Source organism: Prunus mume, unplaced genomic scaffold (assembly GCF_029339155.1).
Source record: "Prunus mume cultivar Tortuosa unplaced genomic scaffold, ASM2933915v1 scaffold14, whole genome shotgun sequence".
Taxonomy (NCBI): Eukaryota; Viridiplantae; Streptophyta; class Magnoliopsida; order Rosales; family Rosaceae; genus Prunus; species Prunus mume.
This window is the reverse complement of record NW_028296560.1, coordinates 1-16,516: the sequence shown is the minus strand read 5'-3', so window position 1 is coordinate 16,516 and position 16,516 is coordinate 1. Positions and strand designations below refer to the sequence as shown.

The following is a 16,516-nucleotide window of genomic DNA, read 5'->3' as shown; positions in this document are numbered from 1 at the left end:
TGGCCGCGGTCCAAGACCAAAAGTGAGTCCCCTAATTGTGGTGGTTCTGTAGGTATAGGTATTGGCTGGTGAGTTGAATTTTTCCAATCACCGAAAATTAATTAAGACACCCACGCACTGCCGGCGCTTGATGTGGCGCGTGGGACCCATCGTGGCTGCCCTTAAGGTTCCAAAATAATCCCCATGTTGTCCCACGCAAGACGGTATGCTCAGATTAGCGATAGGTTATTGTTTGACTATCAAACGAAACTTCACATATTAGGCAATATCTGGGTTTGATAGGTTCAGATTGTCCGATCGGTTTCTTTTTAAATTTTTGTTCCTTCTATCCCTTGGATGGTGTAAGAATTGGTTGATCGGGAATCGGAATCCCAGATACTTCAATTCAAGGAGTTTATGGTTGGGTAACCGATAATCGTCCGATTGTGCGATCGAGAGTAATCCAACTGCTCGGTCGGGTAACCGATAACCCTTGGGACATGTTCTTTGTTTTGAGTTGGACCTTTAGGAACTCTTGGTTTGGAAATCAGAGGTAGTGGGCTCTGTGGGCCTGGGTTGACCAAAAAAAGGAAGGTGACCAAACTGTTGACCATGAACCTATCGAGATCGTCTTAACCAAAAAAACGCATTAAATCCCGGGAATTAGGGTTTTCCTTCTAATTTAAAGTTCGTGTTCGAAATACAATTTTTAATATATCTCTATATTTCTTCAATAGGTGCTCAGGTTACGGCTAGCTAGCAGGCAGGATCCCCACCGGGCCATACCGGCTTGGACTTTCTATGAGTGGACTTTGTTTTAAATAAGCATTGTTTTAAAGTATAAAATTGCATGCGTAAAAAGGGATTTTCAAATTTATATTTGTTTTTACTTGGATATGGGAAATATGCGAAATTTATACATGTTTGCATGTGAGAATTATAAGGGTTTTAAGGCATTGTATGGAAGTAAAGAGGGATCGAAGTATTTATATGTGCATGCGGTGTATATATATTGATGGTGGTTTTGATTTGTGTATATGCTTACCATAGTATGTACCTCCCTCATTACTATAATTCTGGATATTTTTGACACATGGTAACTCTTCGGAGGTGTGTCAAAAACCAAGCACCCCTTACTGGGGGTACCTAAGGACTTTGACGTGTCAAGACGCTGTATGACTTATTTCAACCGCACGTGTACTGAGAATTCTACCGTGCTTGTCTGAGGAGCAATAGTCCCCCGATTATACAGCTAATTCCCCAGCCACATGAGCATTAAGCATTCTGCGATGTGATCTAGTAAAACAATCCTCATGTTGTATTGTTTTCCCCTGGTACATAACTATGGATGTGAGTGCGTTTTTATGTATAAAAATTGATTTATGGGATTAAACAAGTTTTTAAATCAAGCACGTGTTTAAAGGTTTTACATGCATGGCTTTCGGGCAAATGTTTTCAAAAAGTCGGGTTAGTATGTTTGTTATATTTGTGTTTAAACTTTCTTTTCGTCCACTCACATTTTTATGGTTTTGCACCCTCAAGCCGTGATATGAGGAGCTTAACAGCCAAGACCAAAAGCTCTCTCTCCGCCGACCGTCGCAATCGTAGGACTTTCTTTTTGTGACTTTTCTACGGTTGTCGACTTGTAAACTAACTAAATTCTTAATTTGTGTGTGCTAGCACTTAGGTACTTTAACTACGCTTTTATTGCAAGTGTAAATTTTGGGAATATTCGTTTTACAGGGAAGACTCTGCCAAAATTTCTATAGAAGTGTTGACCCTTTTATGCTTCTATAGCAGGAAAAAGGGTTTAATTTAGTAATTGGGCCCGGCATCCTATGGGTGTCGGAAGGGAAGCAGGATTTGACACAGATTCTAAGCGGAATTTGGGTTGAGTCCTATCAAATTACTCAACCATGTAAAAATAGATACTACAGCTTGCGAGGAAAAGCACCCTATTATTAGATATTCCCCATTTACTAAAAAATGTGGGACACAAAAGGGCAAACAGCTATACATAGCCCCAATACTTAAGGATTTATCCTCTCTAATATCACTCTACTCTCCTCAAAGGAGAAAAATACATCATAATTTTGATTCTCATACAGGATGATAACCAAACACAAAATGAAAATCTCCCTAGGATTAAAAGGTAATGAAGCCAATCTTGTACAGGAAAAAGGAACACATCGGATTCACAAGGAAGCTAGCATCACACTTTATTTTCTCTTAGTACCAACTCAACTGACCAAAAATGAATACCACATTTCAATCAAAATAGCAGATCTCACATCTATTGTGTCTTTACAATGGAATTGCATCTAAAATGAAATCCAACACTAGAAAATAGCATCTAACATAAATTAAAATTTAAAAATCTTCGCATAACATGGCTATCAAATCACATATAACAGATACTCATGTTTTCCACATTATACCATATGCATAAAAATTCCAAGAAAAAACTAATCCAGTTTTCAGTCTTACATTTTATCTCGTCTCCCATTTTCACGCTTCCACCTCAAATCAGCTTCTCGAGCCTTAAATTCCTCTCTGCTCGTGATTGGGGTGGGGGGTTGGTCCAACATTCATGCCATTCATGCCCATGCCATTCTTCAGATCTAGTGAAGACAAAAAATAAAGCCCATATAATAGTCCAACCTCTGTAAATAGGAGAACAGAACCCCTGGAAAAAAAAAAGTAATCTATCAAATAGAAATCAAACACAACAAACCTATAAAATAAATAAATAAAGTCAGTCGCACGCCAAAAAATTGCAATCAGTACATAAACCCCAAAAAACAAATTAGCATACAGAGAAAGTGAAACAGATAACTTGAATGGGTCTCTAAAACATGGTTCTCCACCAGATCTACCTTGTTGGATTTGTCACTCACTGCTCACCAAATCGACCTCTGACAAAATTACTCAGATCGCAAACCCTTGATCTTTCGAAAGGAGAGAGACGAGATCAGAGATGACTGAGAGCTAGCCGTAAGGGACAATCATGACTGAGGTCGAGAGCATGGGGAGAAGAACTTTGTGTGCTTCACAATTTTTTCTTTTTGAGAGTTTGAGAGTTTGAGAGTTTGAGAGCATAGAGAAGAACTTTGGGGTTTTTGACAAGGGGAGAGAGAGAGAGAGAGTTGGGTTAGGTTTAAGACTTAGTGAAATTTTTTGAGGGAAAAGGGTGATTTTTTTTTTGGGAGAGTTGACTTGGGTATAAGGCATCGATCATTAAAACTTTTACTAAAAGAAACTGAAAGATATATGGCATCAGTTCAAATATCGATCCATGCTAATTCTATATAGAGGCATTGGCTTAGACTGCCCAGTATTGGTTGTAATGTCTTTACACCCCTATGGCCTAGCTTTTTATAAAACTTATGCCTAAGAGACTAATAGCATCAATTTCATGTTCCCAATCCTATTAAGTGTTGCCTAAAGTGAATTTTGGCATAGAGAATGTGTTTTGTTAATTAAATTGTTGAATTAAGTTAAATATTATGCCTCTATGCTTGCTGTCATATTTATGATTTTTGAGTTAAATATTATGTTTATGCCTCTATTATGCTGAATTTAATTGCGAATATTTTCTTTGTTGTCCCAATTGAATATTATGCCTCTTTTTATAATTTTCAATTGATTTTTTTATGTGTTTTTAGTTTAATTTGTTGTTTTGTGTTTTAATTTGACTGTGTTTTGGAGGTTTAACTTGAATTTTGTTTTAGAGCTTTAATTTGATTATATATACATTGTTTAGGCTGTTTTTGAGTTGAATTAAATATTTTTTTAAGTTAAATATATATATATTAATATACCTCTATGTTGTTCTTGTCGTGTTGTGTTTGATAGATGGAATCTAGCAAGTGTAACACACCTAATGCCTCTAATCCCCGAACACACCTAACACCTTGCAAGATGAAGATGTCGGTGGACCCTAGAAAAAAAGGGGACAACGGGTTTAAACACTCACATAGAGAGGCATCTCCCCTCTATCAAGAAGGTGATGCAAATCAACTACTTTGACTTCGGATACAATGGGTAGTAAATTGATCCCTCACACATTCAATCAAAAAAAGAGTGAGTTACAGATTTTGAGGTTCATCATTAAGGATGAGCATCCTTTTAGATTCTTTGAGGGCTCATGTTATAAGGAAATGATATATGAGATGCAACCTCGATTGAAGGTACTAAGTAGGAAGAAGGTTGCCGAGCTGGTATGGGAGTTATATATGATTGAAAAGGCAAAGATAATGAGTGTGATTGGTGAGCAAAGAGTAGTATCATAACCAATACTGATACTTGGACATCGATGCAAAACATAAATTACATGGTTGTGACGGTCCACTTCATGGATAGTGATTGGAACTTGTACAAAAGAATCATTAGCTTCACAAAGATCACTAGTCACAAGGGCATTGACGTAGGAAAAACCATAGATGCATGTTTGACGGATAGGGGTATACACAAGGTGTTCACAATTACCGTTGATAATGCTTCCACCAATGATGGGGAAGTTGAGTACATGACACAAAGCCTAAATGCAATGAATACCTTAATGTTAGATGGGAAGTACTTGCACTTGAGGTGTTCTTGTCATATTCTTAACTTAATTGTTAAGGATGGGTTGAAGAAGGTTAGTGCCTCAATTGAGGGTATAAGAAATTGTGTGAAATTTATTCACTCTTCTCCGGCGAAGTTGGACAAGTTTAGAGAGTTTGTCATTGCATGTAGTATGAACAAGATGGAAAATGTGCCAATGGATGTGCTTACAAAGTGGAATGCAACCGAAAAAATGCTTGAAGGAGCATTCAAGTATTGGCAAGTCTTTCATAGAATGACCTATAGTTGTGAAGTGTTTCAAGCAGGGCTGCCCTTTGACCTAAGCGCCGAAGGTGACGGCCATGGGCTTCCGATTTTTAGGGCCTCAAAATTTTTATTTATTAAGTAGTAATATAGTATCACATTAAGTAGTAATTGTTCACCCGTTTTGTGATCACTCCTGTGGTGGAAGGGCAAAGTTCCTCACTGCCTTGTTAACCATTGGCTGGTCAGCAAGTCAGCTTCCTTTGGTGTATGAGCGTGCCACTGCTAGCAATGAAGATTCTAGCAGACTTATTCTAGAATAGATAACTTATGCCCCAAGTTATTGATTTCCATAAACAAGCGATTGTGAATTTGGGTGAGGAATATCTCTCAAGTAAGTTCTTTTCTTGCCTCAGACTAGTGAGGACTTTAACAATTTATCTCAGTATAAAGAGGTTGTTCTGGCCAGAATGGTTGATGGAATTTAAGCTGTCTTAGGCAGAACTGCCTTTTACAAAACTATAAACATAAATATCCAAGCTAGAGAGAAGAAAGGACAGTTGGAACTCCATCTCTGCCTGGATAGAGGGTTTTGATCCGGGTTGACTGGAAATATCTGGCTGGATCGGATTAACAACTTCTCTACTGCTAAGCTTCACCTGTAGATCGATACCAAATGTTAATTTTGGCAGAGCTTTAATACACTTCAAGCTTTTTGAGGCTTCGAGGGCGTAATGCGCTTCTTTAGTCTGTAAGGGCGAAGTGGCTGTTCTCGAGGACTTCAGTGGCTAGAGACTACACTGTAAAATTTGTTGAGGTTTTCATGTTTGGGAAAAGCCCAAGCTCTACCTGTCTTGGTTTTTTGCTGAACCAAATTTGTAACGAGAGAAATCTTGTTTTGAATGACTTATTTTCTAAGTCTGAACCTCGGGAATTCTAATCTAAAGCTGGTTTTCACTTGGAATTCAAGTGAGCTTCTGGTTGATTTTGAGTTGTTTGTTTGATTGATGACTTGAGTGTTGGATTGATTGTTGTTGAATTGAGAATGTCCTTTGCCCTGTTCACTCCTTCTTGTATTTATAAGAGATGTTATCTGGAGTAGGGCAATTCTTTTTAAATAATGGGCGGCAATTTCTTTAAAAAGATCTTTCATTTTTAATTGTAAAGAAAGGGGGTTTTGATCAATTTCTGGTAGATAAGCTCTCAATAGTCAGTTCTTAAGATCACTTTCCTGTTTTTCTTGAAAAAGAACCTAATCTCCTTTCCCAATTTTAACTTCCCCTTGTGAGATTTCAACCGTGATGGTTAGTTTGATTTCCCAGATGAACAACTCTCTGTCCTCCTGCTTATCTCTCTCTTTTTGAAAATATGGTATGCGTATCTCTTGAAAGGATGGTGCCTTCTTAGAGTGGAATCAATATTTTTGAATATATAAGAAGGATTTTGATCTTCTGGTGGCAGAAATTCAGAGAAGTCTTTTTGCCACTGACCTGCTTTAATTAATTCTCAATCAACTCAGTTGAGTTTGTTGACTTTTCCATTTTTGGTAGTCACGTGGGTTCTGAAAACATGTCTCTTCCTTTTTTCTTTTAATCATGTTGGGCCCATTTTGATTTGTTTGGAGCCTAAAGGTAACTGGCCCAAGTTTTCTTGCCACATTTTGATGAGTCTTGGGCTCGCCTATCTGGATTTTGGGCTTTGCCTTCCGTTTTGCAAAAGCCCAAACTGCTTGAGTCTTGTAGCTCTTATTCTGGGCTTTCTCTGTGTTGGGCTGGGTGCGTTTAATTTAGGCCCAAACAGTAATAAAAAAAATTAAGAAAACAAGTCCCATTAAATTTAAAAACAACAAGGGAATCCAAGAGAGAGACCTACTTGTTCATTAAATTAGTGAACTTGGCCGAGAATATCAGCCAGAGAGAGACCCACTTGATTAAATTAGTGAACTTGGCCACGTTTTGTGGATTTAAAATTGTGAGTGGGTGAGTGGCTTCTTGGAGGGAATGTTTGTCTACCTGTGCCATCCTCATCTATCTCCATGCATGCCTTCTCATGATTTCCCACAGCTGCTCCTTTCAAAACTCATGATTTCTCAAAAAATTCTATCCCAAACACCTCTCAGCTATCAAACCTGTTAGACCTGTTCACTGGTCCAAAGCATCAACTTCCTGAGCTCAAGTTGAAATTCTCCCTTCATCAAACTTGTTCCTCTTCATCTCTACTATAACATGTCCAAACATTAGCCCAATTGAAGAAATTGACACCTAAAACACAGTTTTAGTGCAAGTAGGCCATTTCTGCTCTATTACCTGGTTTTTTGTATTGAATTGCATGTATGATGTATCGAATTATAATTTATATCATTGTAGATGTGTAGCATAGATTAATTGAAGTTAAAGCTCTGCAAGATTGAAGCTATTTGATACAACTTAAGTATAAACTAGGTTGTATTGCTTTTTTTGTTGTTGTTTAAATTTAGTGTTTTTTTGTCAAATTACTTTTGTTCATCTTCAATGGTTGTGTTTGATTTGGTCACTATGGTGTGTTTATTTTGTTTATTTGTTCTCTGTGACTTTCTAGATTTAAGATTTGCAGTAAAAAATGGTTAGGAAACATGAATCTAGAAGTCAAAAAAGAAATAAAATGAGAAAAATAGAAAAAAATGATTCAAACTCAAAAAGGAGCTCTTGATAAGTTTTTGAAAACTAGTTCTTCAATTGACGATTGATCTAATGAATAGTTAATGAATTAAAACAACCAATTACTCAAGAAGAAGAAAATGATAGAAAATGAAGAGATTGATGCCCTCATTGAGAATGAAAATAATCTAGAAGAAATGAGAGAGAATGTTACAAATGAACTGAATGAGTTTGGTGATCAATTTGAGAATGAAAATGAAACTGAACAAATAAGTCATTCTTTGAATCGCTATGATCTAAGAATTTGGGATAACATTGAAAATAAAACAAAAGATATTTTAGTAGAAAAGGGTCCTGTAAGAGAAAGTAATATCATGTTTCCTATGGATGGGCTCTCCAGGCATTTTTCATATTCTTATTATACAAGAAATTTATTAAATGGGGAGGGTCAAGATAGAAAATGGCTAGTGTACTCAAAATATGTAGATAAAGTGTATTGTTTTTGTTGTAAGTTGTTTAAATTTGTGAAAATTAGAAGTTTGGTGGCAAATGAAGGGCTTAATGACTAGAAACGTTTAAATGAGAGGCTTAAACAACATGAAACTAGTATTGAGCATATTGATAACATGAGAACTTGGATTTACTTGCAAATTAGATTGAAAAAGAATGAAACAATTGATAAAGAGCTACAAGTGAAAATTAAAAAAGAGAAGGAACATTGGAAATTGGTTTTAGTAAGAATAATTTATGTTGTGAGATGCGTTGCTAAAAGAACTTTAGCTTTTCGTGGAGATGATGAGGAAATTTACCAAGATGACAATGGTAAATTTTTGGTGCTGCTTAAAATAATGAGATTCATTATCACTATCTTCGTCATAAAATTCAAAATGAGTTGGTTAGAAGTGCTATAACTGAAAAAAGGTAGAAGAGTATTTTTTTAGAATACTTGATTGTACTCCGAATGTAAGTCACCATGACCAAATGACTTTAATAATTCGATGTATAGATGTGTCAAATGTTCCCATAAAGGTAGAAGAGTATTTTTTAGAGTTCTTGAAAGTGGATAATACATCTGGATTTGGGCTTTTTAATGAGTTACAAGTTGTATTAAAGTGTCTTGAACTTGATATTATCAATGTAAGGGGCCAAAGATGGAAATTGACCCTATATTTCTTGAAAAACATCAAAGTCGTAGGAAAAAAACAATTTGATGAAAATGACCATGAAGAGACATTTCAATCTGTTGAAGAATCTTTAAGGGTTAGTTATTTTCTTATTGTAGTTGATGCTGCAACTTCTTCTTCGAGGAGTAGATTTGAACAATTAGAAATATTTGAAGGCAATTTTGGTTTTTTGTTTGATCCTAAGATTTTTTTTCACATGAATTATAGTACATTGCATGAATGTTGTACAAATCTTGAAGCTGCTTTAACACATGATATCGAATCTGATATTAATGTTGATGATTTGTTTTCTGATTTGGAAGTGTTACCAATGTATTTATGAAAAAGATAAAAGCAACCATTGAAGTTCTCGAGTTTGTAAAAGTGGTGGATTATTATCCAAATGTCTCAATTGCTTATAGAATTATATTGACTCTGCCAGTAACTGTGGCATCTGCAGAAAAAGTTTTTCGAAATTAAAATTAATAAAATCTTATTTGAGATCAACTATGTCACAAGAAATGTTAAATGGATTGGCAATCTTATGCATTGAAAAGAATATGTTGGAAAATATTGATTTTGAAGAAGTTATTGATGATTTTGCTTCCCAAAATGCTAGAAGATCAAGAATTTTTCAGTGATTGTTTGTATTTTTAATGTTATTGCTTTTGTTTTTTGATTTGTAGATGATGGATGGAAGTTAAAGCAGCTTTTTGTGTACAATTAAGCCACTTGAGAACTTTGGTTTTGTTTTGTTAGAATTTTTGAAGCTTTACGAATCTAATATGATTTTTGTTGTCTATGGATCATGTACTTTTGGTTTTTTTTTGTTAGTTGAATGAAATTATTTTATTTAAGCAGGCTTAGTTGTTTTGTGGGGCTTTGCCCTTTATTCATAAAAAGAAAAATGCATGAGCAAACTCACACCAAAAAAAAAAAAAAAAAAAAACATGTATACGAAGGGCCTCATTTAATTTTTGGCCATGGACCACCAAAATGTCAAGGCCAGCCTTGGTTTCAAGGTTACTTTCTAGAGGAAGAGAAGGTTAAAAAAAGTGATGGTTAAGAGAGTGGGACCTCCAAAAGATGATGATTGGGAGAAGGCATTAACTTTGATGCATTTTCTCAAAAAGTTTTATGATGCTAGATTGAAATTTAATGCAACCAAAACTTGTACATCCACAATAATTTTCCTAGAATTGGTTGGGCTACAAGTTCAAATAGAAAAGAAAATGAAGGATCCTAGAAATCCTACCATGCAACAGGTAGAATCTTCAATGAAGTTGAAATTTGACAAGTATTGGGGGATCTTTGAGGTTGTGAATAAGCTTATATTTTTGGGCAATGTACTAAACCCAAGGATGAAGCTTCAAATAAGCTTTGGCAATCTTGGGGCGAATGCTAGAAAGTAAGATGAGATTGTTAGTGAGGCTGTAAAGTGTTTGAATGATTTGTATAATGAGTATAAAGAGGTTGGGGGTGGTGTTGCGAGCCAAATTGATGAGGAAGGTTGCACAAATTGGTGAGGATGTTAATGTCACATTTCAACTAATGAAACAACTTATGCAAAGAATGAAGGATGAGCAATCCATTAAGATATCCAATGAAGTGGATAAGTACTTTACGGATCTTTTTGAAAGCCCTTTGAGCAAACAAAATTCAATATCTTGAATTGGTAGAAAGGGAACCAAACAAGATTTCCAATTCTTTCACAAGTTGCCAAGGATATCTTTGCAATTCCAAGTTGTACGGTTACTAGTGAAAATGCTTTTAGCCTAAGCAAGAAGATTGTGGATCCTTTTATAAGCTCATTGCATCCTAAAATGGTAAAGGCATTAGTGTGTACTTCTGATTGGCTTAGGGCAGATGAATTTATACATTTCACAAGGAACAACAGATGATGAGATTGAATTCTACAAGGAAATGGAACATGTTACAACTTGTAAGTAATTAATTTATTATTTTCATGTTCTTTATGCTTCTTATAATATTTTTTTGAATGTAGGGGCGATGAGCGGTTGGGTTCTTCTAGTTTTTCTCCTTCTTGGATTAATTACAGCATTATGACTTGGCATTTAGTTGGGTGAAGATGATGGGCAGATATCGACACAGGTTGGGTTGGTTTTGGTCCTAATCCGTCATCCAACTCATACATAGCGGCTTCTGATTTCTTGGGAGCTGCTTATTATTAGACCAACCCAATCCAACTCTTTTGTGATCGAGTTGGGCCGTTTGATTAGGTTAACCCAAAATTATGCCCACTCTTAAGTTTAGGTTCCAACTCGTACATAACAGTTTATGATTTTTTGAACCCAAGACCCACTCATTACTAGGCCATCCCTCATGATCGGGTTGACCTATTCAATTAAGTTAACCCAAAATTGTAAGCCCAAAGTTAGGTTAACTGTGTAAAGCAGGGTACCCATTCCTTTTTCACCCACTCCAATCCCCTCCTCGTACATTAGAATAGTATAGATATTTGTATTATCAAAACAGAAAAAGAAAAAAAAATGAAAATGTTGAGGGTTCTGAAGGAAATGTTATGCTTCTAAAGGAATGGTTGCAGCTTCTAATAGAAATGTTATTGCTGCCAAGGGAAATGATGTTCAGTCAGTTCCAAAAGACAGGTTGTTGGATCTTAAGGATAGGAAAAAGGGGATGAAGGAGGTCTTAGAGGTGAGGAGAGAGTGGAAGAGTTTGATTTCTTAAAAATTGCTAGTGACAGAAAATTAAGTCAAAGAAATAAAATGAAAAACTTCATTTGACCACATATTATTTCATACTTTTGGATACTCATCCAACATGATGAAAACTGCTTACAAAATGATGAACGTCTCAAAGTCAGTCATTACATACCACTTCACATGAACTACTTATTCTCATAACGGTAAGGAAATTTACAAAGCTCATGAGGTACAAATAAGCATTATGGCATGACAAAAGACACATGCTCATGTGGCTTTCCATGAAGACACTGGCGGAGTTTCAGAGTTCTTCCAAGTACTAAAGTCATTCCGATATCTGCCACCTTTAACGGCATCAGCAGAAGCAAAAGATTCAAGCTCAGCCAGTTCTGGTGTCAGTTTCACACAGAGAGCACCAATGTTCTGGTTAAAATTCTCAATCTTGGTGGTTCCGGGTATCGGACACACATCGTTTCCTTGATGATGAACCCAGGCCAGTGCTAGCTGAGATGGGGTGCACCCCTTCCTTGCTGCAAGATCACGAACCTGCTCGAATATTGTTTTATTATGCTCTAGGTTTTCGGCTTGGAACCTAGGTAGATACTGCAACCAACAAAGTAATCAAGGTTAAAATGACTTTATCAAAATGATATGATAAAGAGGAGGCACAACTCAAAGGCCCTGATAAGAAGTCAACATAACTTTGTAACACTACAATAGAGATTCCTTCAGATGTTGTGCAGAAATCCATTCTTTTCATGGCATTACAAAATATTTTAGGATTGCAGTGAAGAAGTCAGCTAAGGCAGGTTCATAATGATAATGATCATAATGTTATTCCTTTGTTTTTCTTTTTTCAACTCGAGTAACACTGTCAGACAGTGCACTGTAAATTACCAGATAATTAGTCTAAGTGGGGTGTGAACACAAAAATACAGTTACTTTCTATGAAGTAAGGAGAAGCTGATGGGCAAGCTGGCTTGCATGTTTGTTTCTTCAAATTGTAACAAGGGTGGGGGGAAGTGAATTCCAAAAACAAATAAATAAATAATATTAAAAGAAACCACTCTGATTTGGCCTAATTCAACTCTGAGAATTTTTTACCTTAGAACATGATTATATTAAGAATATTTAAGCCTTGGGACTATCTGGATAAATCAGGGATACTTGGATACAGCAATTCTAAAAAAAATTCTTTTTTCCGTGTGAACTCAACAAGAGGGTTCTAGCCTGCAAGGAGAGATTACTAAAACTTGTGAGATCAATTACTAATTTGAGAACCTTCTAGGAGATACAAGGACATTCACAATGCTACTAATTTTCTCTAATATGCATGCACTTGTGCACCTGAAAATCAATATCTATGTGGCATATCAACACACCGTTCGGAAATCATCATTGGGAAGATTTTCAAAGAACTTAGCTCCTGATGAAAAGAATCATCTTCCTAGAGGACTGTATGCAACAATGCCGATGCCAAGTTCAATGGGAAAATCGAAAAAATGAGATTAGCATGAAATTTTACATACTTCATAAATAAATCAGTTAGTTCCACTAAGACTCACCGCCAAGTAGGAATTATATCTTCCTGCACATCTCTTGACCACAATGACCACTCCAACTGCACAGCTGTTATTGGATGAACAGCGTGTGCTCTTCTTATTGTGGAAGCAGAGGCCTCGGGTAGGCCAATGTACTTTACCTTACCTTCTTCAACTAGTTTCTTGAGTTCCCCAACCTTGTAAATGACATGATAAATGAATTTAAGGAATGACATGCATTTCTCAAAATAAGTGAATCATGATGCATGCCAGTACAAAAAAGAATAACACTGACAGTCAAGCATATAAGGAAAGTAACATAGCTACAGCCTACAATAAATTTATGCTAAAGTTTGTGTAATTTGACTAATTTAGATATGATATATGCACTTAAATAGATACAAAAGAAACTAGTGCTCAATCATGTTAATCAAATGGTGGTTCACAAATCTCCAAACACACTTGCTTAATTCAAGATTAAAAATTTAAAAGATCTGGACTCTAGATGTATAAAATACAAATTTCTCCTATATCCAGTGCAAAGGTTAGACAGATGATAAAGATAATAACTGAGGGTCAAACAAAGAAAAATCAAGATGAAATATTTTTCAGTTAAAATCAGTAAGAAGATTTACACAAACCATCATCTGAAATTGTTGATAAATAACTAAGAGTAATTCAAACTTTTATAACTAGTTCATCGTCACTTGACGCTTAAAGATATGAAAATACACTCATCGGGAGATTCTCCAATAAGTATTTTATGATAAGGATTGGTTACATACTTCTAATCTTGGCCGTTGGATTGCCTTCATTAAATATATTGGTAGTCTCTTAGATGCAATCCAACGGCCAAGATTAGAAGTATGTAACTAATACTTAAATACTTATTGGAGAATCTCTCTACACTCATCAATGACAACCTTTTCACACTTGAACAACTCAACACAACTTAGTTTAGAAAATGGAACTAAAAAAAGGGTTCCAATCAAAAAGAGATGTGGTCAAACCTAAGATGCACGGATACGCGGACTTAGGTCCGTATCCTGTATCAGATACGCAGTCAGATACGATACGCATCGGATACACTCAGATACGCATTGGATACATATAAACATTGGATACGATCTTTGACTAACGGATATGTGTATTCCAGATTCTGGACACAAGTATCAGACATTTCGGATACGTTTCTGGTCAATCTTGAAGCTTGAAGCCAGAAGCCAAAGAGAGGGAGAAGGAAAGATTGGAGAGAGAGAGAGAGAGGAGAGGAGGAAGAAAAATAAGAAGAAGAAAAGATAGGACGTACGCTGGCCGCTGTGTGTGAGGAGGGAGGGAAAGAGAGAGATGAAGAAGAGAAGAGATGGTGGAAAAAGAAAGAGTGGAGCAAGCTCGAGGAAAAAGAAGACCTAATTTTTCATTTTCTTAATATAAATTTCCTAAACGACGTTGTGGTTGTAAAAAACATAGATATGTTGACCAAAAATAATTAAAGATCTGTTTATGGGCTTTGGGTCTTAATTAATAATATTGAAATGGGCCTAAAAAGATATGAAACAAGCTGTACAGGCCTAAAAAATATAAAGAACCAGAAAATAAGCCCAAGAATGATACACTATATTTATATTTATAATTTTATGTTATTTAAAATATATTTTAAATTTATATATATATTTATTATTATATTTTAATTTATCCATGACGTATTGTATCCTAGTTTTTGGAGATTTGCCGTATCCCTGTGTTGTGTCGTATCATATCGCCGTATCTGTACCCATGTCGGTGCTTCTTAGGGTCAAACCATACTTCTACTTCGTAGAACACAAACGAATTTGAATGTGGAATTGATAAAATTGTGAACTAACAAAATGATAGAAGATGTTGTAGATCTTTGAATAACCATGACTTCAATAGACTAACTTCAATTAGTCCCCCTCAAGCACCATTCTTACTAAACACGTCTTGTTTTCTCAATTCAATGGAAACTATTCTATCATATGAAGTATCAACCCAATTGTTCTGCGATTGTAATTAAAAAGATATCAAAATTCAAGAGAGAAGAAAACAAACCGTGACTTCAATGGGGATGCGAGTATCAATCCGATGCTGATAATAGAGATCAACAGAATCAACACCAAGGTGCTTCAAACTACCCTCAATAGCAGCTCTCACATAGGCAGGGTCACCTCGAACCTCCCTCTTGTTATTATCAGCAAAACTGATACCAAACTTGGTGGCCAATTCAACCTTCTCCCATACCCCACCCTTCAGAGCCTGTTCCTCATCAATCCAACAAATCCAATTCACTTCATCATCATCAATTACAATCAATTAAACAATCTAAACAAAACCCAAAAAGCAATTATGTGTCTCATTGTAACTTTCTCATACCCCATTTCTTTCCAAATTAAAGTTGGAAGTTCAATTAGGGATGAGAAATTACATTGCAACTTAAGAAATGGGAGGAGAGAGGTAAGATAGGTATGGACAACGTGGGTGGACATTTTGACCTCTAAATCTTGACAGGAAAGCAAATGAACTTGGACATTTTTACCTCTAAAAAATCCAAGGAATATTATAAAAGGCATTCAGATACAGATCACAACCATAAAATGTGACAAATCATATCACATTACAGTTTATAATACCTTCATTATTTCTACAAAGGAATGGCAAATTTGTAGATTGCATTAATAACTCAATATGATATTGGTGTTCTTTACAGGGATGATATATACATGCTTGATCAAAGACTTGTATGCAATAGAACAAGAATTATAGACTAAAATCTAGAAACTAAGGCCCCGTTCGTTTATGTTTTGAGTGCCCATTTTCATTTTGAGAGAACAAAAACAGACAGAAAACCTGTTCGGTGGGCAAAAACAGAAAACACAGAGAACGTTTTATGAAAACAAAAACAATTTCACGTCTACTTGCAGAAAACAGAAAAAAGCTGTTTTCATTCTCACAGGAAACAACACTGAAAACACGTTGCTTCTCTCCCCATCAGACCAAAACCACCGTCAAACGCTGCCAACAAAGAATCACACGCAGAGCTTGAACCACCAACATCACCCAATCAAAATCACCACTGCCCCATCGAACCAGATTGTCACCGCCACTCAATCGAACCCAACAAAATCTCTACACAATTGAATTGAACCACCATCGTTGAACAACTAATTGCCGAATCAATTTTCAGTCCAAGAAAAGGAAAGGGAGCTGGGAAGCTATTGGAAGGTGAGGTTGCAGTGAGAGAGGGAGAGAGAGAGGGTGCAGCAGCATGAAGAGAAAGTGGAAAAGAGGGGGTTGGTCTGATTCTTCAATTTTGGAAAGAGAGAGAGGTATCTGGAGGGGGAGAGAGAGAGAGAGAGAGGGGAATGATAGAATTGAGGTGAGTTTGCAGAGAGTGAAAGCGAAGGTCAGGTTGAGGTTTCAATTTTTTTAAAAGATAATTCTAGTTTTTATACTATAGAATTTTATTCTATTTTTTAAATGATATTCTTTAAGATGCTTAAAAAATATTTTTTAAAATAATATACGTACTTTTTTTTTTTTTTTTTTTTGAAACTCACAGATTGATTACATAATGTTGTATTAAAAAAAAACATAATGCATTTTAATTAAAGTTACATACATCTTCATTGTTTGTGTCATTTTCACATATTTATGCCAGACGTGTTTTCACTATTTTTGTTCTCTGA

At 35.8% G+C, this 16,516-nt stretch overlaps 1 long non-coding RNA gene across 2 annotated transcripts; it reads right to left on the bottom strand.

Annotated features, from left to right (window-relative positions):
• Nucleotides 1-11,330: 11,330 nt before the first annotated feature.
• Nucleotides 11,331-16,510, bottom strand: LOC103343194 (uncharacterized). Of its 2 annotated transcripts, XR_016123073.1 has the most exons (4): nt 14,883-16,510; nt 12,837-13,009; nt 12,376-12,501; nt 11,331-11,874 (listed from the first exon to the last, which is right to left on the bottom strand). It is a non-coding gene; the product is annotated as an uncharacterized LOC103343194 (long non-coding RNA). The 2 variants fall into 2 exon arrangements; XR_016123072.1 differs by lacking the exon at nt 12,376-12,501 and having other exon boundaries at nt 14,883-15,184.
• Between the last annotated feature and the right edge of the window lie 6 nt (nt 16,511-16,516).